Here is a 25,399-nt window from a genome sequence, read left to right on the forward strand (position 1 = left end):
ACCCCCTACTCCACCGTCGTCACACATCATCACAAAATGCAAAACTCCCCCTACACCATATAATGCTACGTCATTTATGGATGATCCCTTAATAACTAGTTCAGTAAAGGATCGGAGACAAATATTAAAACAAAACCAACTACAAACAACTTCGGGAACACCCTATTAGCGACGGACTGTGCCTCACTGGGCAAGGTACAGCGACTAAACTGACTGTCTGGCTGCATTGCGGTTGGAATTTTCACTTCGTATGCAGCACTGCACCGCAGATCCATAAACTTTATCATTTAAACTCCAGCAGGTTGTGTTTTGGTTCGGTGATTTAGTAGGGATTTTCTGGTTGATTGCACGACGATAAAATCAAGACTGCTTGGTGATCAATAGTCGGGATATTAGTAAATTATCCTGTTGCATGGTATTTTAGGGAGCTAGTCCAGGTGTAGGGGAGAGATGTCACCGAAAGGAAGTAAAATAATTGCTTAGAACTTGTGCGTTATTCTGTTTTGATCTATGTTCAAAAATGTTTACCATTCAAAGAATGCTATTTCATAAACAGAATTAAAGTCTTCGAAACAGTTTAGTATTCGAGCGTTTCTAATTACTTCTGGAGAAATATCTCTTGTTTTGATAGATTTTGCACCCAAAACTTAGGATACAGAGTAAATGCCTACCATCCTACTGACACGTCTTGGTTAAGGCTCGAACGAAAATACATGCTTCGCCTACACCAGACCAGCATCTGTTTTCCTGTGTAGTAGAAATGACTCCCGAGCATCACCTACGCACAATCATTTCAATCCAACAGAAACTAGCAGTAGCAGGATCGAAGCACTATGGTCCTAAAACTGTATGTAGGAAGACAAAACTGTTTCCGCCCAAACTATTCAGATATCGTCGCTATTGTGCTATCTCGCGACAATCGCCATTTAGCACTATAGGGGAAAAATATTGAATATCTTGATAACAGCAAATGTTAGAAACAGTCCGCTGAAGACAGTCGACGCTTCTATCTTGTCTGTGATATTTTTTCGAATGACACAACCGATAACCCATCATTAAATTTTGAAATACTTTTCAAAAAATAATGTATATCATATCATTTAAAAAAAACGGAAAAAGTGTGGTGGGGAACCTTTTGTTCCCAGAAAAGGACGCAGCTGATGAGATAGAGATAGGATCTGAATATGAATAATTGAATACAATTCATGATATCAGGGACATCTATAGGCATGAAGCCTATTCAAGGTTAAAATATACAGCTGAAAATACGAAGGTTTTAAATGTCTATACAAGTTTTTTTTCTATATTTCTGTAACCTAAATTTCAAATTCAGAAAACGATATTTTGTAGTATTTTCAAAATCAAGTATCGTGGTATATCTAACTCAGTTTACCCAAAAATGGCGTTTGTCCTAAGATAGCAAAACAATTTTTGAATACTTTCTGGTTATATTTATGGATTAGTGAAATTAGATTGGTTCTTGTGGTGTGAAAAACATAAACTTGTTAGATACATTGTATTGTGACGCTCAGATCGTCCGGATGTGTATCCAGTAAGTAAACGTGAAGACGCGTGAAACAATAGAGATGCTGTGCTTCTGTCTCTTCAAGGTTTTCGCACATTCTTTGTGCGAGTGAAACAAAGATTCCTTGGATATTCTTGCACATTTTTTGGACAAGCGAATCCATACACCGAGTAAAGCTAAGTGCTCACCTTTTTACTTTTTTTTGCTTCATCATTTCCTATATCTCCCATCTTCATCAATTTCCTATATCTCCCATAATTCCAGTCTCTACATTCGCATACATAAATGACCACTTTTGTCAGGGGTGGGCGTAGCGTAGTTGGTAAATCGACTGCAATGCACGCAGCGCACCTGGGATCGAGTCCCGACCCCGCACATAAGGTTAGAAATTTTTCATAAGAGATTTATCTAACCCGAAGAAGCGAATGACTTTAAGGTTAAAAGACTTATAATCAAAAAAGAAGAAAAAACTTTTGAAAAAGAGGTACCTGATAGTAGAATGAATGTCGAATAAGATACCTTATCAAAGCCTCCAATTTCTGGTTTATAGTCCCATTTTTTGAACAATCCAAGACCCTTCAAAGTGGTATCGTGTCTATGTAGCGGTCCACAAAGTTGAGATCAAGGGCGTAGCCACCAATTCAAGTTTGACATGCGTGGATCTAAAGCACGGAGTTGGCTGTTTCAAAAAACCTCTTGCCCCAATCAGTAAAGATTTTGAATTGCATGCGATTGCATTCAGGATTAGCCACAAAGCACGGGACAAAACCATATGTCCATTCAAACTCCTAACATTCGTTGGGTCTCCTTTGCTACACTACATTTGTCTGTCTTCCTTTTTCCACCGAAAGCCATAATTTACCCCAAATGCAATCAGATGCGCGACCGAAACTCATTGTAACAATAAGGTCCGGTATTAGAAGTGCGGGGAATCATGAGGACGATTTTTGCATTTGGAATTCCGAAAAGTGTCACATGGTAATGATTTCATTCGTGTTATGGCCTGGCTCTACGACTACGTTAGATACACATCATTGGTATATGTAACTCATCCAGTACGCCTGTGGCGATGGATATAACGACATCGAGCATGTTGTCTGGACGTGTGCCGAATAATGTGTCCACAGCTCTCAATTAGTTGATTCCCTTCGGGCTCCTACACTGTCTTACGCTTCGACACGAGATGTGCTGGCAAGCCATGATCTTCCCGATATGTCCCTTATGTACATATACATAAAAAGGCCAATGTTCAAAGGTTTTAAAATCTTACATTTTTGTAAAGGAGGAATAGAATCCAGCATCTGACTGATTTTTGTTGAATCGTTAAATTGAAATCGAAATACAAAAGGGGGAAGTGGGCCAATTTTTAGCTATTTCTCAGTTATGATGATATCATGAATGACGTATATATCATATTTAAGGCTGACATATAGCTGCGTTATATCTCACAAAATTCGGCAGTTCTCAGTTTTCGTGTGCGTACACTAGGGCAACATTTTGCTTCTTAGCGTTATTTAAAAAAATGTGTATACCAAATAATTAGATTTTCGTTGGGAACAAAAATAATTAAATCATAATGCCTAATCGAGGTTATGGATCTGCTGAATAAGTAAGCTTTGGTCAAATTCGTACCTTTTGTAATAGATGCAATCTGATAAGAGAAGTCGGTCAAGCTTTCAGGAAACTTAAGTTTTTACAAATCGGTTGACAGATTTCGACATAACCTCCGTTTATGGTAATTTGGATCAGCTCTTACTTTTTTATTGTATATACAGTATACACCCTAAAGTTTTACATATTAAAGAGAAATTTTGATTTCATATTTCGAAGTTACGTAAAAAATAAATAAGAATAACATCACATTCACTTCTATTGTAAAAAATCAATAAGAAATGGTTGGACCGAATCGGATCAAGCTTGGGATAATTCGGACTTTTGGTGTACTTTTGCGCAGAACCATTTATATACAATATTTTTACAATCGGAAAAAAGTGCGCGATAGATCCAACTTTCAGGCAACAATAAGTACTTGCAAATCGGTTGACATCTTACAGTTCTATAACTCATAAATCCTTACTAGATTCGAATTGCCTCGTTAGTCCACGGATACATTATTTTATTTTACTTGTCAAAACATGTAAAATTCCATGAAAATTCTGAAAAATATGCCGTTTCGTTCATATTTTCTAAGTGTGTAAGACAAGATAGTTTTCAAGCAGGTACCCAGATAATAAGTTTTGTGTGCTCACCGAATGCGGTGATGTCCCCTGCAAAACTGAAAACTGATGGTCTGGCAAGGAATTTGCAGCTGCGAACTCCAAAACAAGCTTTTTATCACCAGCAAAACGAAAGACTCGAAGTTGTATGGGCAGTTGAAGAAAACTTGGAAGGATAACCTAGGACGCCATATGGGTGGCTCGCTGTTGCTAGGAAACATGGACGTTCAAGTTGACCAGGCAGGTGGTGGGAATTCCAAATAAAGTCCTCGAGTTCATCCGAATGCGGTAGGAATAGTTTTGTATTTATTATAAAAGTGCAATAGAATACCTTCATTTTGACTCAATTAAGTGATTGCCAAGTCAAGTGAAATTTCAAAACTGTGATGTTTTGTTCAGTAAGGCGATAGTTAAGGTAAAATCATTTTCAATTATATGTATTTCTCATATTTGAGTGCGAATATTAAGCAAAATATATATTGAAATAGATCACGCAGTTATCTTATGCTCGATAATGTAAAAGATGCCTACTTCTGGCTTCAAGTTGTCCACCTATGACAAAACGAATGCTGTGATTGGTGAATTATTATTTTTTTCGTTATTCCAGGCGTTTGTTTCAGATTCCGCTTTTCCCATCAACAAAGCCCGAACTTCTGTACTTGACTTCCGAGACATCACTCGGGACAAACCAGTTGTTTATGTTCATGTAAGACGTACGACTTTTTCGATTTAGCGTCTAACTAGTGCCAATGTTGGCGCTGGTTGAGATTTAGCATCTAATTGGTACCAAGATGGTGCTAGTGACTGATGAGGAGTATCCGAAACGCTAAATACTAACTTTAAGTTAGGTATTGTGCCCTTTCGCGCTAAAACTGCTTAATTACAAAAGAAAATTATTACTTTTTGCAAGCTGTAATATTTGTTTGATTGCAGAATTGTTTCACTAACTTCGGAAACAGTTTCAATTAAAATTGTTGCATCTAATTCATCAAATTCGCACAAATAGCGAAGACGGAAGAGGCTTTCGAAATAGTCGTTTTATTGAAACCGAAATAAGATTAAAGCGCAAATTTTTAGTTTATAAAAAGATGAAAGGTGCGCTCTTATGTCGATTTCAATGGATTGATCTTTTCTTGCTTATTTGCTTTTTATATATCTTTTGTAATTCCACAATGGTCAGAAAAATGAATGAGAGATAAAATGGAAACGCTAATTACAACTTACTAATATAGATGCAGTCAGTCGCAACATTTTAGTCGCTCTCCGAGATTCTGTTTCGTCGTTTGTACACTAATATGGGTATTAATTGGAAACCATAAAAAGCGACTAAAATGCTGCAGCAAAAAAATTGATAAATACTAAATGTGATTACAATCGCCATTCGATTGAAACTTAATCACGATAGATACTCTTATTGATACTAGTACGTTACTTAATATCAGCGAAGCTAGTAATACACGAGTGGCCAAAAAAAAATCACTGTTAAATGACCCCCATCTCTTACTAATTCGTGAACTTTATATACGGCTTTTCAGTTCAGTTACACATCTTTATTGGTTATTTAATAATCGTTAAAAATATCACGGTTTTTCTGAAAACACAGTTTTTAGTGCAAATCGTATTTCTCTGAAAAACATGATATTTAATGTCAATAACCAAGGCATAGAAAAACGGATATCTAATGTCAATAACCAAGGCATTGCGTTAAACAAACGCAAAAACAAAAGCTGACTTCACGGCCAAACCGTTCGCAACAAATTGATATATGTTTTGCCAAGCACGTTTGAGTGTGATGCTTACTGGACCTACAACAGAAATACAGATTGTGATATTTAATCTGACTCATATCTTGCATTATATTCAAGTTTTGTTAAACGTGGCAATCATTGTCGAGAAAGAGCTCATTTTGGAGATTTTAGTGCTCAATCTTCAATACAATTTCTTACTCAACATTTTTGCAACAGTTTGTTCAAACTTTTTCTCGGGTATTCGCTAGATACAAATTCGTTTTGAGTGGTCGTAACAAATGTTGTTTTCATAGTTTATTTCAGAAATATTTCGGAAGGGGCTTTAACCCCACTATTTCCTTCAACTTATGATGATGATTTACCCACATTAGCCCTATGGTGAGAAAGCATCGATTGAAATAGCAATATGATATATTTCTCCTTAGTGGAGAACAAAAAAATAGGTAAAACTACTTTTTCTCCACTATGGAGAAAATTGTTTAAAACGTGAAAGGCACGAACCCTACAACTAAATTATGGAATTTGCTTTTCGTTTCATCAGAATATAACACAAACTTAGTGATAGGACTAAGCTAGCGCTGGATTGACGCTAGCTCCAATAAACGAAAACATTATTATTTCCGAGTAAACCCCCAGTCCTGTGTGATGTCCCGCAAGAAAAGGGGTTCTGTTAAAGCTGATTAAATGAAATTGAACCAATCCGGCGCTAGCTTAGTTCTGTCACTAAGTTAGTGTCGGATTCTGGTCAAACAAAGTCGAATTGAAAATTCCATAACTAATGACTTTCAATGACAGTCGCTATTAATGGAATTGAGTTAACCTTCTTAACTCATTTCACTAAGTCGCTCCAATATGTGAGAATTATAATAAGTGTCTATGCGTTTGTAACATCATCAGTTAGTACAAAATTTTTGTGTAGTAATAAATAACGCTGAACTGTACCAAAAAACTCACAGTACTTTTTCCTATTCTTGGTAATCTGCTGTAAATGCATGTTGTGCTTTAAAGATCGAAATCTGTCCGATATGACCCCAATTAATAAGTTAAAGGCAAAATATTGGGGCTTTTGTTAAACGGCTAATGTGAACCAAGCCACTTGTGAACAACCTATCGCAGAAATGCGGGTATCCGGAAGTTAAAAGGCTCATGTCAATTTCTAAACGTTTTGATTTTTGGATATTATACAAATATTGAACCGGCTGGATGGGATCAATTTAAGAATTTCAATGAAATCGTAAAGTACCAAAATTTATGGATTTTCGCTTTCGAACGACTGGAATTATAATTATTAGAGTTTATTGGTCTCAGTCTTGTTACAAGCAAAACGAAAATTTGTTTATTGCCCGACGTATTGTAACAAGACTGATACAGCCGTCCAAAAAACTCCAAGATTTATGTATTTTCCTCAGAAGTTTGTTTCTTATCGTCATGCAATCATATAACGATTTGACCTCGGAACGCTAACTTACGACCTCTTAGAAGCCTGATCCGGGATCAAATCATGAAATGGTATTTACTTCTTTCACCATATTTCAAAACCAGAATTGGAACTTGATGCGCATCGTGCACTATAAATAATTCATACAAGAGTTTTTGAATGAAAAAAAAGCTTTTTTGCCGCCTGTTTGTATAGTACCTTTCCATAGTGACCTGGTTCAGATTTCAAGTGGGCCAGGTTTTGAATAAATATTGTTTTAAGACAATAACGCAAACCTGCTCGCACCTGATCTGAATGTCTTTTGATGAGTACACCTTTGGTTTTAAAAAGCCCATTTAAAATGGACACCCCTTTCAATAACCACTACTCTCATCGTTAGGCCATTCATTTCCAGCATCCATATCATCGCAGAGCGCTATCACTCAAAACCACACGCTCGATGTCACAGTAAACGCCATCCATACGATTTACACGTGACGTGACTGGGCTATGATTTATTAAGTGCCGGTTAATATGTTAAATAAAATCAAGAGTGACAGGGCCTCTTAAGCAGTCAATACGAAACACAGTGGTGTGACGTTCAAGTGGCTCGTTCAATATACGTTGCGGTTTAGTGTTCCTTTCAACCACATCCGCATCTGCTTGTGAGTGATGAGATTCCACTTGTTTCGATCGTCTTAGTGTAGGTAAGCAAGCATTTGAATAAATTGTGGTTGATTATCAGCAGCCTGATTTGGATTCAAATTAAAACGTGGATATTGGACGATCAAAATGAGTTACTTTCAAAACCGAACATCTACCTTGGCATTATGCATTGTCACTACTGCTACTGTGAGGACGAGTCCTATTCTCGTTAGTGATTCTAATCCGTACGTATGATAACCGAAAAAGGGTACGGACTTGATTCGGAAAGGAAATGTCATTTTCAAGCACGCCCTATAACCTCCCACTTGAGCACCCCGATGAGAAAGGGGACACTAGCATCGAAAATTCATAAAGGACATGTGCTACTCATCAGGTAATCCACCAGCTGTCCTGTGGTTGCCGATGTGCTCTCTAACTTTGGGGTCTCCTCTGCCAACTGTACGTACGTACGTACGTACGAACGAACTTACACCGACTGATTTATGGTGGCAATTTTTAACGGAACATCCTTGCGTGATCTGAAGGGTCCTGTTTCAGAAGGACACAGTCCGTTGAGAACGTGATGTTGCGAATGCTACATTCTCCAGCGGGACAGATGGGTCGGTCGGTAATCCGATAAATCACGTTCGAGTGACAATCTCTAAAACGGTTGATGAACCGAGCTGGGCTCATCTATGGCAAGCGAAGGCGTGCTGAAGTGATTAGGATTTAGTTATAGCAAGAGCTGGCTAATGGGTTTTAATCTTTTTTAAATGCACCAAAGTTTTCAGAGTTGTGGTTCGATTGGAAGTTTGTATCGTTCAATTCCCGCTTTCCAAAACTAATCAAATACAAATAGATAAGTATAGAAAAGCTTTCCAAACTATGATTGCACTATATTTTCTTTTTATTTTCTAGGAGAAGCTATCAAGCTGCATCTTTTAAAATTGACGAATTTCGCGCTAAATCGTATTCAGTGTGGGCAGCACCCTCTCAGATTTTAATGAAACTTTCTGTACGTAAGAACAAATACAAATAATTTGTATTTGGTAAGAATCTTGTCACAAAAAGCCACTTCGCAGACTTCGTTTTTCCAAAAATAATCTAGGCTGTCTTTTGAAAAGGGTCAAACTTTTTTAACCCATTTTTTTCAAATGGCTATAGTCTAAAAATGACAAACCCTACAAAAAAATGTTGTTGGAGTGATTTTTACAAAATTAGTTTAATTTTTGAATAAAAATATTGAAAAAATTCTTCATCGACTTCTACACTGAAAAAAATTGATTTTAAAAATTTGAAGTCGATTTACAAAAAAATTGATTTGGACGAAATTTTTTTTGAAGATAGGTAATTATGTTCCCTACCTACCGTCAAAAAATTAAGTCGGGCACTTTTAAGGAAAGAAAGTTATTTAAAATAAAGCTTTTCTTTGTCCAAACTGAATTTATTTTTTCAGTATTTTTTTTATCGAAAACTAAACCTATGAAAGTCATAATCATCTCGGAATCCAATTTCTCAACTGCTAGTTGCCTGATACATGCAAAAAGTATCAGTAAAGAATTTTGTATATATTTATAACAAACTTTAAAGAGGACAAAGATGAGCCACTTAACATCATCGATATATGCGAGATTTAACTAAATACCATTTGGCCGTATACGAGGAAGTATCTTGTCTATGTACCCGCCCGGGAAGTAGAGATTGATGGTGCAGTCTCCAACAGGGGCCTGAATTGCGTGATATGGGGTTCGCTCCTTCAAGAACCCTTTGTTCCAGCCAGTAAAAATCAAGAAGTATTTGAAAACAACTTATTTTCCATCAGCTTCATTTAGAACCTTTCGCCGAATCTGCTCTTCCAAACTTTGATCTTTTGGGCGTGGCTAGTCTACCTGTTCGCCTTTTTGTGCCGCGAGGCATGAACTTCCGTTGTTGCAAACAATTGGGCCTATAGCGACTTATTGTAGAAACATGGCACGCTGTGGGAATGCATATAAATTATGTGGGGACAAAATGAAACATTCTTTTAAGGAACACTCAGATAAGTCAAAAGAGAGCTACGTCACCGAAAACGACTAATTTCTACGTTTCCTTGTACACTAAAATGCGCCACTAAAATCCCATTGTGGGAACATCTTCTAATGTGCCTAAAAATTTCCGAAAGAGGAAAATCAGTTTTCTCTCCTAAGCTTCCTCGTAAAGGCCTGAGAGTGTCCCTTGAAGGGTGCTGATACAAAACCAAAATAAGTGGTTCCTGGTCTCGGTAATCTTAGAAACTAGCAGGAATTTCCACATGGGACCTCAAAAACCCCAAGTGTCCTTATATTTCAGTCCCTACATTTTGCCCCAGGTTTTGCACAATGCATTTGCATTACGATTAAAGGACAAACGAAACGAGTACACGACGCGAACAAACGTGAACAGTTCCCTACCTTGTGGTGGGCAGAGATTGCTTAGAATTATACGCGAAAGGGACTTTTGAACGTCGGATCGCCCAAATTTTTCCCAATATACGCGACGCTACAAATGCAAATGAAAAACTTGATGAAAGCTGAAACACAACAAGCTGATTATTGGCACCGGTCCGTCGACGGCTTAACGGACGAATCATCAGAGAAACAATGCTTCGTGTGGTGAGGGCCTACGTTGTATATTCGATTTATCCTCTGATTGGAATACACGGAACGTTCGTCATATGATGACAGCTATGCATCGCCTTTATGCTAATTATTACGACAGTAGTGGTGAGTGCAATCATAAAAGAGGCTGTACTGCCAACATTCTCCCCCACAAAACTGATGGTTTTATATTTACCTATCAACGACCATGCCCACATCGTTACAGTTACAGTGGGCTCTCCGTTTGATGGAGCATGGAAAGCACTCTTTGTATTTCCTGAAGGATAGGAGTTTTTGAGTACTTTATCTGAAAAATCATAGCAGCTTACCTTAGCTTGAATTTTTTCGCAGTGCTCCATTCCAGGTAATGAGAAGCGGACACTTGGATCAGAACGATAATGAGAAGGTGGACATTTAGGCATTAGAAATTTTTAAATATTTCTCCTCAGAGGACGGAATCCCAAGATTATCAACAAAACTTGGTCCAAGAGAATGGTTGATGGCAAGGCCCATCTCGTATTGAGGTCGTAGAGAGCGGTCTCTGCGCTTGTGGTGGCGGTTATCGCGATATTAAACATGTTGTCTGGTCGTGCGCTAAGTGTTCTAGTACCAGATGTCCGTTAAACGAATCCATTCGGCCTCGTTTCAGTGCAGTCTGAGATGCTATACCAAATTCGTTACTGATACTTTTTGCATGTATGGGAAATTGGATTCTGAGAAAATTATGACTTTCATTGGTTCAATTTTTGATAAAAATACATTGAAAAAATAAATTCAGTTTGAACAAGGAAAAGTTTTTTTCAAATAGCTTTTTTCCTTAAAAGTGCCCAACTTGAATTTTTGACGGTAGGTAGGGAACACAATTACCTATCTTGGAACAAAATTTTATCCAAATCAAAGATAGGGTGTTTTTGTAAATCAAATTTAAATTTTTAAAAATGATTTTTTTCAGTGTAAATTTTTTTCAATATTATTCGATGAAATTTTTTTTCAATATTTTTATTAAAAAATTTGACTAATTTTGTGAAAATCACGCCTCCAACATTTTTTTGTAGGATTTATCATTTTTAGACTGGTATACCCATTTGAAAAAAATTGGTAAAAAAAAGTTTGGCCCTTTTCAAAAGACAGTCTAGATCATTTTTGGAAAACAAAGTATGCAAAGTGGCTTGTGTGACAAAGTTCTTATGTACAGAAAGTTTCATTAAAATCGGAGAGGGTGCTGCCAACATGTGTTCGAGTTGGCGCGAAATTCGGCAATTATCTCAATAGATTTTCGCTGAGTTCATTTGTTCAAGAAGACGTGATCCAAATGATGAATGGTACGATTGCATGAGTGAATTTTTTTTAAATTTTTTGTGTACTTCTTTAGGTGCGCATAATCGATTTGACTTTTCTTATTCACATCATTCAAAAACATCACGTATAGCAAAGGTCCTAAACTGCTTCCTTCTGGAACCATTTACTTTAGCACAGTTTAAAATACTAACAGCAGTTTTAATTGTACAACGATGCCACCTAAGAAATACGTTTGTTAAAAATTCCTCATCGCCTCTATCAACCATGCTATCACCAACATGCTTAGACCTCACCCCGGGCCTCTAACGGGGGTCAACCATTCCAAAGCCGTCCATCCACTTTTAATTAACATGAATCACTGCCAGCTAGCCAGCTAGCTAGCGTGCGGTCCGGCAACTCAATCCAGCGGTGGCACACGTACGCTTTGATTCATGCTGGCAAGTGGTCGCGTGTGGTTCACCGCGCCGTCCGCAGCAATTGATGGACGCGGCGGGAAGGAAACCCTTAAGCCGGTATTCGCGCGGATCATTGTGCACCCGGCCGGGCGTCGCACCGTGCCGCCCCGGTTTAATTGAATAATAAAGTCAGCATGCAACATTATATTTAGCAGCATATCTTTCCAACACCCGTCGCAACTGGCGCAAATAAATAAACGAACAACGATAATGAGTGAGAAGCGCAAATGATGCCGTAGTAGCCTTGTTGTGCTCATATGTACATACATACAAATGTGGTTTCGGGTATGTTTGGCTGGCGAACAATAATATTATTATGAGTGCTGTGTTTGGCCCGCCGCCCGATGTGTGGGGCTATCGTCGCCGGTTCGGTTCGCTGAGTGTGTATGGACGGAGATTTGAATCTGGCAGTAATTAATGTAAACTAAATGATATGCAGATTGTTCACTGCAGATGTTGTAAAAGTGAGCAAATCTTTGGCCAACCTACTCAGCTGCCTAGATGGGATCAGTTTAGATGCAATTTGTACCGACAACCATTGTTTGAGTGTGTACCTGCAACAGAGAAGAAATGAAAATTTGAATAAATTAATCGTGTTTATAATTTGGCTATTAATCAGATATAATTAGGAGTTTACATGATTATCAATGTATTGTTTTATTAGGGCATTGAGTATGAACATTATGTGCAAACGGAAAACAATTTCATCATAACTAATAAACGAAATTTCACCCAAAAAGCTTATTGAAATCATAGCTACGAGAATTGACCATGACATAGAATATGATGCCGAATTAATGACAGATGATTCCTCCTGTGAAACTCCGGCGCAATGAAGCGCGACATTTTTACAGCAAAATGTCAATATTTGTTAGTTTCAGTTGAGACAGGTTGAGGTTCCGTTTTCTCGATTTTATTTGAGAATAACAGCTACATAAATAGGGTCGACATGTTTACTTTGTATTCCGTTTACTTTTCGTGAATAATAAATTGCTTGTAATAATTATGTACCTCCATTGTCAACAGATTCCACAGATGGAAACGGAACTGTCCGTTGTCGCGTTTCCGTAGCAGACCAATGTATGTACACGAGCTTCCATCGAGATATTGTGGAGATAGCAATTTTCAGCTGGGACGGGATTGTAAGAAATGATAATTGAGGAAGTCGTTTTCCTTGAGTGTGGGAGAATATGCCGACTGGGGTTTGGTGTTTTTTTGTAGAGGCTACTTTCACAAAAAAATCGAGTCGCTTCTGTGATTATTTGAGTGTACACTCTCAACTGTAATTCTGTCGTAAGCATCCCGAGCGCAATCTGAGATTCGAGGACAGACATCTTGCATCAGAACGGAGGACAAGTTTCTTTGGAGATATTTTGTTTGCAAATATGGGTTGAAATTTATTTCAATAATTTTGTCAACTAGCCAGGATTGTACTTCGAAAGGGGTTCAAAAATTTAAGTAGTAATTTAACTGGTTTTGATAGTCGTCCAAAAAGTCTTTGATAAATGAATGATATTTTGGAAAACACTCTATAGAAACAGTTTCGAAATAAAGAAGAAATAAAGACAAACAAAAATATATTCCTTCCAGTTTTGTCCATAACTCCATAAAACATTCTGGACACATGTTTATGAAATGAAAAAATACTGTATCGCACTTGCTAGACGGGGCCGCGTGACCGCCACTCATTCCAGTTAGTCTGGGTTCAATCCCAACCGAAGTCGTTGAGATTTTTTCTGAGGTGAAAAAATCTGTGGTCACGTCTTCCTTCGGAAGGGAAGTAAAGCCATTAGTTCATGGATCGATATCTAGTCCAGATAGTGGACTGGCTTCGGTAAAGAAGATGTAAAGTCCAACTTTTAGACTTAATAGTGAATCCTCTTGCCGTGATACTTGTGGAGTGCACAGTAGTAAATACAGCCTCTAACAAAAGCAAGTATCGGAATAATATTTCTTCCGCGATCTACGTTTGTTCGGGCCTGCCAGCGCCGGCATTGATCAATAAAACACTTTAGGATTACCAAGAGCTGCACATTGAAAGATGTTTCGCTTTTCCCAAGCATAATTATCTACTGATTCCCTATGCAACTTCAGCTAGTCCAGATCGATAACACAGGCCGAGGTGTGGTCGCACAGGCTCAAGCTCAAACTGAAGAAATACTGTATCGTACTTGTTGACTATTTTGGGCAAATTTTAGCAGAGAAACGAAAAGAATGACATTGAAAAACGGATAGGAATCAATTAAAAACTTAGAATGGAAAACTAGGACTAGGCAGGCCCATATGAACATGATCGGAAAGAAATTAAAAGAATCTAATTCGCTCTAGAATACCTCTCGGTCTTCCAGCTTTATTGCTTTCGTTGCTTTTGGCTTAAATAGTCAACAAAATCGATACAGTAGAACTTAGCGACAATCATACAAATCGTTTATCAAAATGTCCTCACAAAAACTCGTGCCCGAAACCTTTACACGCAGCTACTCTCCAAAACGACTGGAATTGTGATAAATGATAAAACTTGCATCAACTTCGATCTACCCTCTGGACAGAAACATTTCGGCGAGCACATACGAAGTTGTCATTCCCAGGCAAGTTGGAACGAACAAAATGTTGAAATTTTCCAAAAATTTCTGATCTGGTAATCGATTTGTAGATGTGGTGATACTAGTACTTTCTAAATCACTCTGGAACAATAATGGTTGGGGGATATCCGATGAGTTTACAAGTTTTTGCTTGATCTGGTATCCTGCCAAACATTCTCGAAGTGTGCTGGAATGGTACGAGGCCAACAACGTGAATTTTGTGCCCAAAGAGATTTATCCACTAAATTCGGCGATGTTTTGACTAATTGGAAAAAAGAACTATTCTGAAGACTGTAGAACAAAATTTAGTGGGTAGAATAAAGCATAAAGTGCGAGCATTTAAAATAGGCAAAGAAATTGATTAATTATATGGGTCATTCCACGCGAAGTGATCAAAAAAAGATGGAAACTTGAAATCGACCTTCACGGATTTGAACCAAATTTGGAGGAATTGTTCATCTAGGGCCAATATATAAAAACCCAAATTTTTGTGTCAATTGAACCACCCCTCGGGTCATGGGAGCACCCCCCGTTTTGGCAAATTGCCAAAACCTTTGATTTTCTTTTGATCATATCTCCGGTTTTATTTACTCTAGAATCAAACCGCAAGTTGGCTTTTGAAGAAAATTGTTCAAGGAGTCTAGAAAAAATATTGTTTTTGCCGGCAGTGCTGCCAACTATGCGATTTTTTCAGTTAAATATTTAAAGGTAATTTTTCTCTCAATACATATATTTTAATTTTGAAAATTTTATTGCCATCGCGTTCCTCAGGCATTTTTACATAAAAAACAACTATCGTCTCAATATAATATGAGCGCATCCTGAGATATCGTCGCTGTTGTGCTATCTGATGACAAGCGCCATTTTGCACATTTCCAGAAAAACGATTTTTAAAGTTTGAGATTGAATATCTTGAAACTTATAAATGGTATAAACAATTCATAGAAAACAGATGATGCTTCTATCTATTCTGCATTAATCTCTCAAATATTACGAAAATCGGTTAACTACATTGCAAGTTTTCTTTAAAAATGAAAACAAAAGTCGGTCTCACACGTGTCATAGGTGTGTATTGATGACAAAATTTGTATGGCGTGTCATAATCGTGCATGGAAAATTTTCCATAGAAAAAAATCATCAATTATTAACTTTTATTCATATCTTTGGCTTCATTTGGTCTATAAACAATCGGTGAGATGCATTTTGAAGGAAATGAGTCAGGGAATCTAGAAAAAATAGTTATTTTTGGTTACAGTGTTACCAAATATGCTATATTTCCAGTTTAAAACTTAAATTGCATTTTTCTCACAGTTCGTGCATTTTTGTTTCGAAAATGATTATGCCATTGTGTTTATCAGATAGTTTTACATATAAAAACATCTCATACATAAAGATAATTTGAGCGAATCCCCAGACACAGTCATTTGAAGCAAAAAATTAAAAATTTCTCAGCACGTTTCTCGCTATATCTCAGTAACCAAGCAGAATATCAAAATTCTGTAAACGCCACTTTGTAGAGATTTTTTTGACAAGTAATGTGGCATACCTAACTTAGTTTGCCCCAAAATGGCGTTTGTCATAAGATAGCACAACAGCGACGATATACCGTTTTGAAGGGAAAAACTCCCATTTTCTCATATAAAAATCCATTTTTTTTGCCAAAATTGAGAAAATCTTCAAACGGTCATAAAAATCGACCCTGATCTGCTAGAAGCAAACCAAAAACGTTGTTTTTCGTCATTTCTCGTCTACTTCACGAAAAATTATGTTTGAACTCAGAATACGCAAGTTGGTTTTTTAGTGTTGTGCGCTTGCGATTTTATATGGGAAATGGCGGTTTTTTCTATTCAAAACGGTGTATCTCATGATGCGCTCATATTATATTGGGATGATAAGTGTTCTTTATGTAAAAATGTCTGAGGAACGCGATGGTATTAAAATTTTCAAAATTAAAATATATGTCTTGAGAGAAAAATTAACTTTAAATATTTAACTGAAAAAATCGCATAATTGGCAGCACTGCCGGCAAAAAATAATATTTTTTCTAGATTCCTTGAAAATTTTTCTTCAAAAGCCATCTTGTGGTTTGATTCTAGAGTAAATAGAACCGGAGATATGATTTAAACGAAAATCAAGGGTTTTGGCAATTTTCCAAAACGGCGGGTGCTCCCATGACCCGAGGGGTGGTTGTACTTTCAGATAAAGCAAAAACGATTCTTTGAAAATGAGAAATGCCGTGTAAACCCTTAAGTTACCGCAATGACTGTCAAATAGGCGGATTATATAAAAAAGCAAAACCTTGGTGCTACAATCCATAGCTTCGCAGAGGATTTTAAGGCCGAGGATAAGCTAAGCGAATGCGTTTGAGCTATCTCTATGAAGCGTGTGTGGGTGTCAAAAACGAGTAGTACTGTCATAGTAAAAGCGGAGCGAAGCGTCGCCGAACGCGGTAAAACGCTATGTAAAGTACTCTGACGCGTTAGCAGAGGCTTCGCTTTCCGCTTCAGCTTGTCATCGGCCTAAGTGTACAGGACAGTACATGGCTCTTGTTATGGTCCTATTGACACTAAGAACCCTACAAACAACAAAAGCTGAACAAGGCTTTATTGCGAAGGGAATAAGCTGAACAGTAATTGTTCAAGTCATTATCCGGTTAAATTGTTTGTTGGGAATCCTTCCCGATTGGGACTCACGAGCATGCAAACAATTGCATCACGAATCGTTAGTTCTCCATTCACAAGAAAAAAAATTCTTCACACGTGAAGCATTGTGTTTGCATATAAAATGAAGAATATCAACCTGGTTTTGGGAACATAAGCCAGCCAAAGCGGCAATAACAAATGAAAGAGCAAATCAGTTGTCATTTCCATGGCTTCTCGCGTCTCTTTGTTGGTTTTTCACTTACAGCTCTTCTCGCTTGGCTGATGGTTTGTATTGCGTTTTCATGAAAAATTCCAATTTCGATGTCACTTTTGCACAATAAATACTTAAGAATTAAAAAACCGCTATTTCTATGTTCTCAAATTAAACTGAGTTGCGAAGACAGTAATATTAGGAAAAAAAACTTTTACAACTAAAGTCATAAGGCTGCTTTGAGGACCCCTCACTTGAACAGATTAAGATCTTGGAATGCAAACAATTGTATACCGCAAACACCGAGGGAGGTAAGACTACCTACTCTCTATCAGGCTCGTTTCGGGTGACATTCGCCTGGTCCTCTCTTCCCAACTACATCCTCCTTGACAGGGTTAGCCTACCAGTTCGCCTGTTTGTACCGCGGGTCATGAGCTGCAGCAATTGCAAGCAGTTGGGCCACACAGCCACATATTGTGGAAATTGTGGAAACGATGCGGCAAATGCGAAGGAGAGCATGAGGATGACTCTTGCGACAAAGAAACTGAAAAGTGTATTTGCTGCGGGGGCCCTTCACATGCTCTTAAATCATGCCCTGCGTACAAGCAGCGCGGGGATAAAATTAAGCGCTCCCTTAAGGAACGCTCAAGGCGTTCTTATGCAGAAATGCTAAAGAATGCTTCGCCATCTGTCCTGTCCGAAAATCCCTATGCTGGTTTGGCTAACGTTGAGCAAGAATCTGACGACCCACGAGAGGGAACATCTTTGGTTAACCCAGGGGAATCCAGGAAGAGGAAAAATCCAGCCTCCCCTACATTGCCTCGTAAGGGTGCCAAGGTGTCGTCCACTCAGAGTGCGCCAACTACAATCAATAAATCCAACGGAAGTGATGCACAAAAGCCGAAGCAATGTGCTCCAGGACTTGGAAATATTAATTCTAGCAAGGAGTACCCACCACTTCCAGGGACACCAAAAACCCCAAGTGTCCCCTTTTTTCAAACAGATACTCAGTCCAGTAGCGGACTAATGAAATTTTCGGACATAGTGGACTTAATTTTCACAGCTTTCAATGTTACTGATCCTCTTAAAAGCATTCTGACACATTTTCTCCCTATAGTGCAAACATTTTTGAAGCAGTTGACTACTAAATGGCCCCTCCTTGCAGCGATCGTATCCTTCGAAGGCTAAGTCATCGAACGAGGTCACCGATTCGATCACTGTTCTACAGTGGAACAGCAGAAGTATCCTCCCGAAAATCGATTCCTTTAAATTTTTACTAAATAGTTTAAAATGTGATGCTTTCGCATTATGTGAAACTTGGTTAACTTCCGATATAAATCTCAACTTCCACGACTTTAATATAATTCGTCTGGATCGAGAAAACCCCTATGGAGGAGTACTTTTGGGGATCAAAAAGTGCTATTCTTTCAACCGAATTAACGTCACTTCGACACCAGGCATTGAAATTGTCGCTTGTCAAGTTTTAATCAAAGGTAAAGACCTTTGCATTGCTTCCATCTACATTCCTCCTACAGCCTCGGTAGGGCACCGAACGCTTTGTAATATCACGGAATCCTTACCGGCACCGCGGCTAGTTCTGGGAGACTTTAACTCGCACGGTACGGTATGGGGTTGTCTTCATGATGATAATAGATCAACATTAATCCAAGATCTTTGCGACTTAAACACGGGAGAAATGACGCGGATTCCTACACCACCAGCATGCGCAAGCGCGTTGGATTTATCGCTTTGCTCGACATCGCTACAGTTAGATTGCATGTGGAAGGTGATCCCTGATCCCCACGGTAGCGATCATGATTTCAATTGCTAACGGTTCAAGACCATCGGAAACAATCAATGTCTCATATGACCTCACACGGAACATTGATTGGAAGAGTTACGCGACCGCGATATCCGTTAAAATCGAATCCACTCAAGAACTTCCTCCGGAGGAAGAGTACAGGTTTTTGGCTGGCTTGATTCTCGACAGTGCGAATCAAGCTCAGACTAAACCAGTACCCAGCGCGAATACCCATGGAAGGTCTCCCATGGTGGGATAAAGAGTGCTCAGAGCTGTACGCGGAAAAGCCCACTGCATATAAGGCCTTCCGGGAAGACGGGTTACCCGCTAGCTATCAACAGTACGCGTCGTTAGAAAGGCGAATGAAGAGTCTAATGAAAGCCAAAAAACGCAGTTATTGGCGCCGGTTCGTCGACGGGTTAACGAGAGAAACAGCGATGAGCACTCTTTGGGGTACGGCTCGACGTATGCGTAACCGTAATAGTACCAACGAGAACGTGGAATATTCAAACCGTTGGATATTTGCTTTCGCCAAGAAGATCTGTCCGGACTCTGTCCCGGTACAGAAAACGTACCGCGCCGCGTCTCCTCACGATACCGCGAACGAAACACCGTTTTCGATGGTGGAGTTCGCACTTGCTCTCTTATCGTGCAACAATAACGCCCCAGGGTTAGACAGAATCAAATTCAACTTGCTGAAGAATTTGCCTGACACTGCAAAAAGGCGCTTGTTGAATTTATTTAACAAGTTTCTTGAGGGTAACATTGTCCCTTATGAATGGAGGCAAGTGAAGGTCATCGCCATCCAAAAACCAGGAAAACCAGCCTCCGACCACAACTCGTATCGGCCGATTGCAATGCTGTCCTGTATTCGGAAGTTGTTCGAGAAAATAATCTTTTTTCGCCTGGCTTACTGTCAGATACACAATTTGGCTTCCGCAAAGGCAAAGGGACGAACGATTGCCTTGCGTTGCTTTCTACAGAAATCCAAATGGCCTATGCTAACAAAGAGCCGATGGCATCAGTCTTCTTGGATATTAAGGGGGCTTTTGACTCAGTTTCTATCAACATTCTGTCAGAGAAGCTGCACCAGCATGGTCTTTCACCAATTTTAAATAACTTTTTGCTAAACCTGTTGTCTGAAAAGCACATGCACTTTTCGCATGGCGATTTAACAACATCGCGATTTAGCTACATGGGTCTTCCCCAGGGCTCATGTCTAAGTCCCCTGCTCTACAATTTTTACGTGAATGACATTTACGATTGTCTTGCCAATTCATGCACGCTAAGGCAACTTGCAGACGACGGGGTGGTCTCTGTTACAGGGCCCAAAGCTGCCGACTTGCAAGGACCATTACAAAATACCTTGGACAATTTGTCTGCTTGGGCTCTTCAGCTGGGTATTGAGTTCTCCACGGAGAAAACTGAGTTGGTTGTTTTTTCTAGGAAGCGTGAGTCGGCGCAACTCCAGCTTCTATTAATGGGTGCAACGATCAATCAGGTTTTCACATTTAAATATCTCGGGGTCTGGTTCGACTCTAAAGGTACCTGGGGATGTCACATTAGGTATCTGAAACAGAAATGCCAACAAAGGATCAATTTTCTCCGAACAATAACTGGAACATGGTGGGGAGACCTGATCAGGTTGTACCAAACAACGATATTGTCGGTGATGGAGTACGGGTGTTTCTGTTTCCGCTCCGCTGCGAACATACACTTCATCAAACTGGAGAGCATCCAGTACCGTTGCTTGCGCATTGCCTTGGGTTGCATGCACTCGACCCATACGATGAGTCTCGAAGTGCTGGCGGGCGTTCTTCCGCTAAAAAATCGATTTTGGGAACTCTCATATCGATTGCTCATCCGATGCGACATTCTGAACCCGTTGGTGATTGAAAACTTCGAGAGGCTCGTCGAGCTTAATTCTCAAACCCGATTTATGTCCTTGTACTTCGACTACATGGCACAGAGCATCAATCCTTCTTCGTACAATCCCAACTGTGTCCGTTTCCTAGATACTTCTGATTCTACTGTATTCTTCGACACATCCATGAAGGAAGAGATTCGTGGAATCCCGGACCATATACGCCCGCAGGTGATCCCCAATATATTTTATAATAAATTCCGAGAAGTCGACTGCGACAAAATGTTTTAAATTGACGGATCAAATCTCGATGGGTCCACTGGCTTCGGTATCTTCAACAATACTATCACCGCTTCATTCAAGCTCAATGATCCCGCTTCAGTTTACGTCGCGGAGTTAGCTGCAATTCAGTACACCCTTGGGATCGTCGACACTCTGCCCACAGATCACTACTTCATCGTTTCGGACAGCCTCAGCTCTATCGAGGCTCTTCGTGCGGTGAAGCCTAAAAAGCAATTCCCGTATTTTCTGGGGAAGATACAGGAGTCCTTGTGTACGTTATCTGAAAAATCTTATCAGATTACCTTTGTTTGGGTCCCCTCTCATTGTTCTATCCCGGGCAATGAAAAGGCCGACTCATTAGCAAAGGCGGGCGCATTAAATGGTGACATATACGAAAGACCAATCTGCTTCAACGAATTTTTTAGTATTTGTCGTCAGAGGACGCTCAACAGTTGGCAAACCTCGTGGAGCAATGGGGAACTTGGACGATGGCTACATTCGATTATCCCAAAGGTATCAACGAAGCCTTGGTTCGGGGGGATGGATGTGGGTCGGGATTTTATTCGTGTAATGTCCCGACTTATGTCCAATCACTACACCATGGATGCGCATTTGCGGCGTATTGGGCTTGCGGAGAGTAGTCTGTGCGCTTGTGACGAGGGCTATCACGACATCGAACACGTTGTCTGGGTATGCGCCGGGTATTGTGACGCTAGGTCTCAGTTAAAGGAATCCCTTCGGGCCCGAGGTAGACCACCCAATGTACCAGTCCGAGATATGCTGGCAACTCGTGATTTCCCCTATATGTCCCTTATTTATACCTTCATAAAAACGATAAATTTAGCCCCTCTCTTTTATTTCTCGTTTTTAGAGTTTCCTCCAGCCTTGTGGAACCGATCAGCTCCAGAGTGCCACTATGTAACCGCTGTCGCCCTTACCACTACGTCTGCATACAAGGAAACTGAAGCGAGAGCGACTCGAGGTCCGATGACTTTTGAAGGATTCCCCGCGGGTCCGAAGAATACCATCCGCCAATCCGGTACTCGACGACTTACTAGACTGAGGCGCAAATTTGTTTCGCTGATCCTCCTCCCCCCCCGTTCGAGCGAAAGTTGCAAGTTTTGCTCTTCTTTCCCTGTCTCTCCCCTGTCCTTGATACAACTGCTGCTACACTGATGCGGAAATAAACCACCCTCTGAATATCTTGACCAAGCATAAGTTTTAGTTAAAAAAATTCAAATTAGTATTCTGTATTCCTAGTTTTAAGATAGCTATAATTTTTACTCTTTATTGAAACTCTTGTCCTTCATTTTTAAATAGAATTGAATCCCTAGTTTTAAGATTTCTGTGAAATTTCTCATAAATATTTGTTCCCCCTTTTGTGTACTAAACTATATTGTTAGTTTTAAGATAACCGTAAAATATTTCGTAAAATACTATTACTCCCTCTCCTGTATATCAAAGTGAATCCCTTGTTTTAAATTTTTTCATAAAAAAATCTTTTGGCCCTCTCTTGTATATTGAATCTTATTTCTAGTCTTAAGATAGCTGTAAACTTTTTTTCCTTTGTAAAAAAAATATTTCAATATTGTAACCTCCTAGTTTTAAGATATCCAAAATGTAAAAACAAAAGCATTTGGCACCGCCAAGCTAACGCATTTGTGCCTATCAAATAAACGAAATGAATAAAAAAAACTAAAGTCATAAAAAGAAATTAATTCAATCAAATTTGTAAAATGACTTAAGTAACTTCCTGGTTCCCGTTAAGATTATTTGTGAAGTAAATCTAATTCGAATTAGAGCTTTAGTGTTTTCAATCGACATTTCTACATTGAGTGCTTCTTTAAGTTTTTTGAAAAAAGTAAAACCCTAAATCGATTACATTCGCTAACTAATTTTGGAATAAAGAATTGAAATTAGGTGATAACTTTTTTCTAATTTAAAATTCTGATATTTGAAAAATAGATTATTATTATAGCTACCAACAAATTTTATTTTCCGGCATATCTCCATTGACTCAACCTGCTTCGTACATGTAGGGTAAGGTGGGGCAAATCCGACCGTTGGGTAAACCCGACCCCCCTCTGTTACCGAAAATCAGAAGCACTACGCGAACTAATATCAATGTTGTCGTGTAGAGCATCGAAAATAATCATAATGGTGGTATGACAGCATTTCATCAGTCTACATTGAGATGCTCAAACGACAAAAGGTGTGTTTTTAGAACTTTTGATTTGACTTTTGTGCATCATTGACTACAGCATATTTCTGATTGTTAAAGTGATTGCATAATAAATGTAAGTGGATTTAAATTCTTTGATTAAAATCCTACAAAGTGCGTAGAAGAATTTAGTTCAACCTTTTTCATATTTTTTTTTTAATTTCATCGTAATGAAAAATGACGCGGTGGGGCAAATCCGACCACTAAATAGTGGGGTAAATCCGACCGCTTGTTTGCTAAGAAAATTTTTATTTTTCAGATTGGAATATATTTTTATTGTTATTATTTATTATTTTTATGCAAAATGGTTCATAATTACAAACGAAAGACACAAAAACATGATGATTATAGTATTCGTCGAGCAATTGCTCCGATTAAAATGGAAATATCACTACGTGCTACTGCTCGTGATTTTAGCATTCCATGATTGACATTGAACTCCATTTTCTTCATGTTACAATTTAATAGCACAACATTCATTGATTTGTCATTGAAAAACTATAAAATTTGGATAATAGCTGCACTAAAACAACCAAAAACATAGGAGGTCGGGTTTACCCCACCATTTTTGAAAACAGCAAAAATGAACATTTTTGTAAAACGCTTGTATCACAAGATATTCCCAAGATCCAAATAAAATGCTTTATAAAGAAAGTTGCCCAGGAGTCTAACCTTTAATTTGATATATAAAACGACTTGATCCGATGTAAAATGAGCATTTTACAGCCAAAACCATTTACTAGGTCGGATTTGCCCCACCTTACCCTACCTAGAATGCAACTTCCGAAATCAACCCTGACAGGCTGCGGTAGTGAGGGGATATGAATTGTTAATTCCGTTCTATCGATTATCTCATTCCGCTTCTACCGCTCGCACGTCAACTGCCGGGTGCGGTTTGTTGGCCATCATCAGTGCTGCACTAGTTGCTGGTTAGACTTTTATGGCTATACGTCCTAGCAAATGTAATTATAATGAACAACTCGCGAGACGATTATATGAGTTCTTAACCTAGGTGACGACAACTACTAGCAGAACTGAAAGCGGTGTATGTACACTGCTACAATGTTGTACCTTGTGACAAATAGTATCGATCGATGTTTGCCTACGTTGCTCTACACACAACTCACCCGTTCTGTGCTACCGATCGGCGGGGGATGGAAGTGAGCGGACGTGTCGCGCGGTGATGATGTCACTGTCCGAAGCACTTAGTAGAGGACAAGTGAATATCGGAAAGAGCCAAATGTTGTTCAGGGTGGATTTGGTAATGTACTAATGATTAGGAATGGGTTTGCTACGAACAGGTGTATTCCATTTTGTATGCTCGATGAGAGTTCCTGGAGGCAATCATGACAATTATGACCGTCACTGTATTATTAGCGTTACATCGTTTTGTCAAATTTGAAAATCTGCCAAAATGGCAACTACATATGACTTTGATCTAATCTCTAAACTCATCAACAGTATTTTCTTCATTCCAGTGCACTGTTGGAAATAATAAAAATATCGATTTTCAACCTGTAGTGCTTGCCCCTTTGCATTTCAAAACTATATAACAGGAGCTCTAATTTCACACACGATATGTACTCTTCCGACGATCAAATGTGATAGATGCTGAAATAAATGGGTTTCCAACGATTTATAGATTCGAGAGATACCTATTTTTCGGGGTTTCACGTGAACAAGCACTGTTTTCTATACAGCTTAAAAACTAGAATTAATAGTTGATCCGAGAAAAGTCACTAAAGCTAATTTATCCCTCGTACACCACCTCCAATAATGACCATCTGTTGTAACTAAAAGTACCAACATATCCGGTTCACCAGTGAAGACACCTGCCGAGATGAACGAAACTACCAAGATTACCATCTATATTTAA

Source organism: Topomyia yanbarensis, chromosome 2 (assembly GCF_030247195.1).
Source record: "Topomyia yanbarensis strain Yona2022 chromosome 2, ASM3024719v1, whole genome shotgun sequence".
NCBI classification, from domain to species: Eukaryota; Metazoa; Arthropoda; class Insecta; order Diptera; family Culicidae; genus Topomyia; species Topomyia yanbarensis.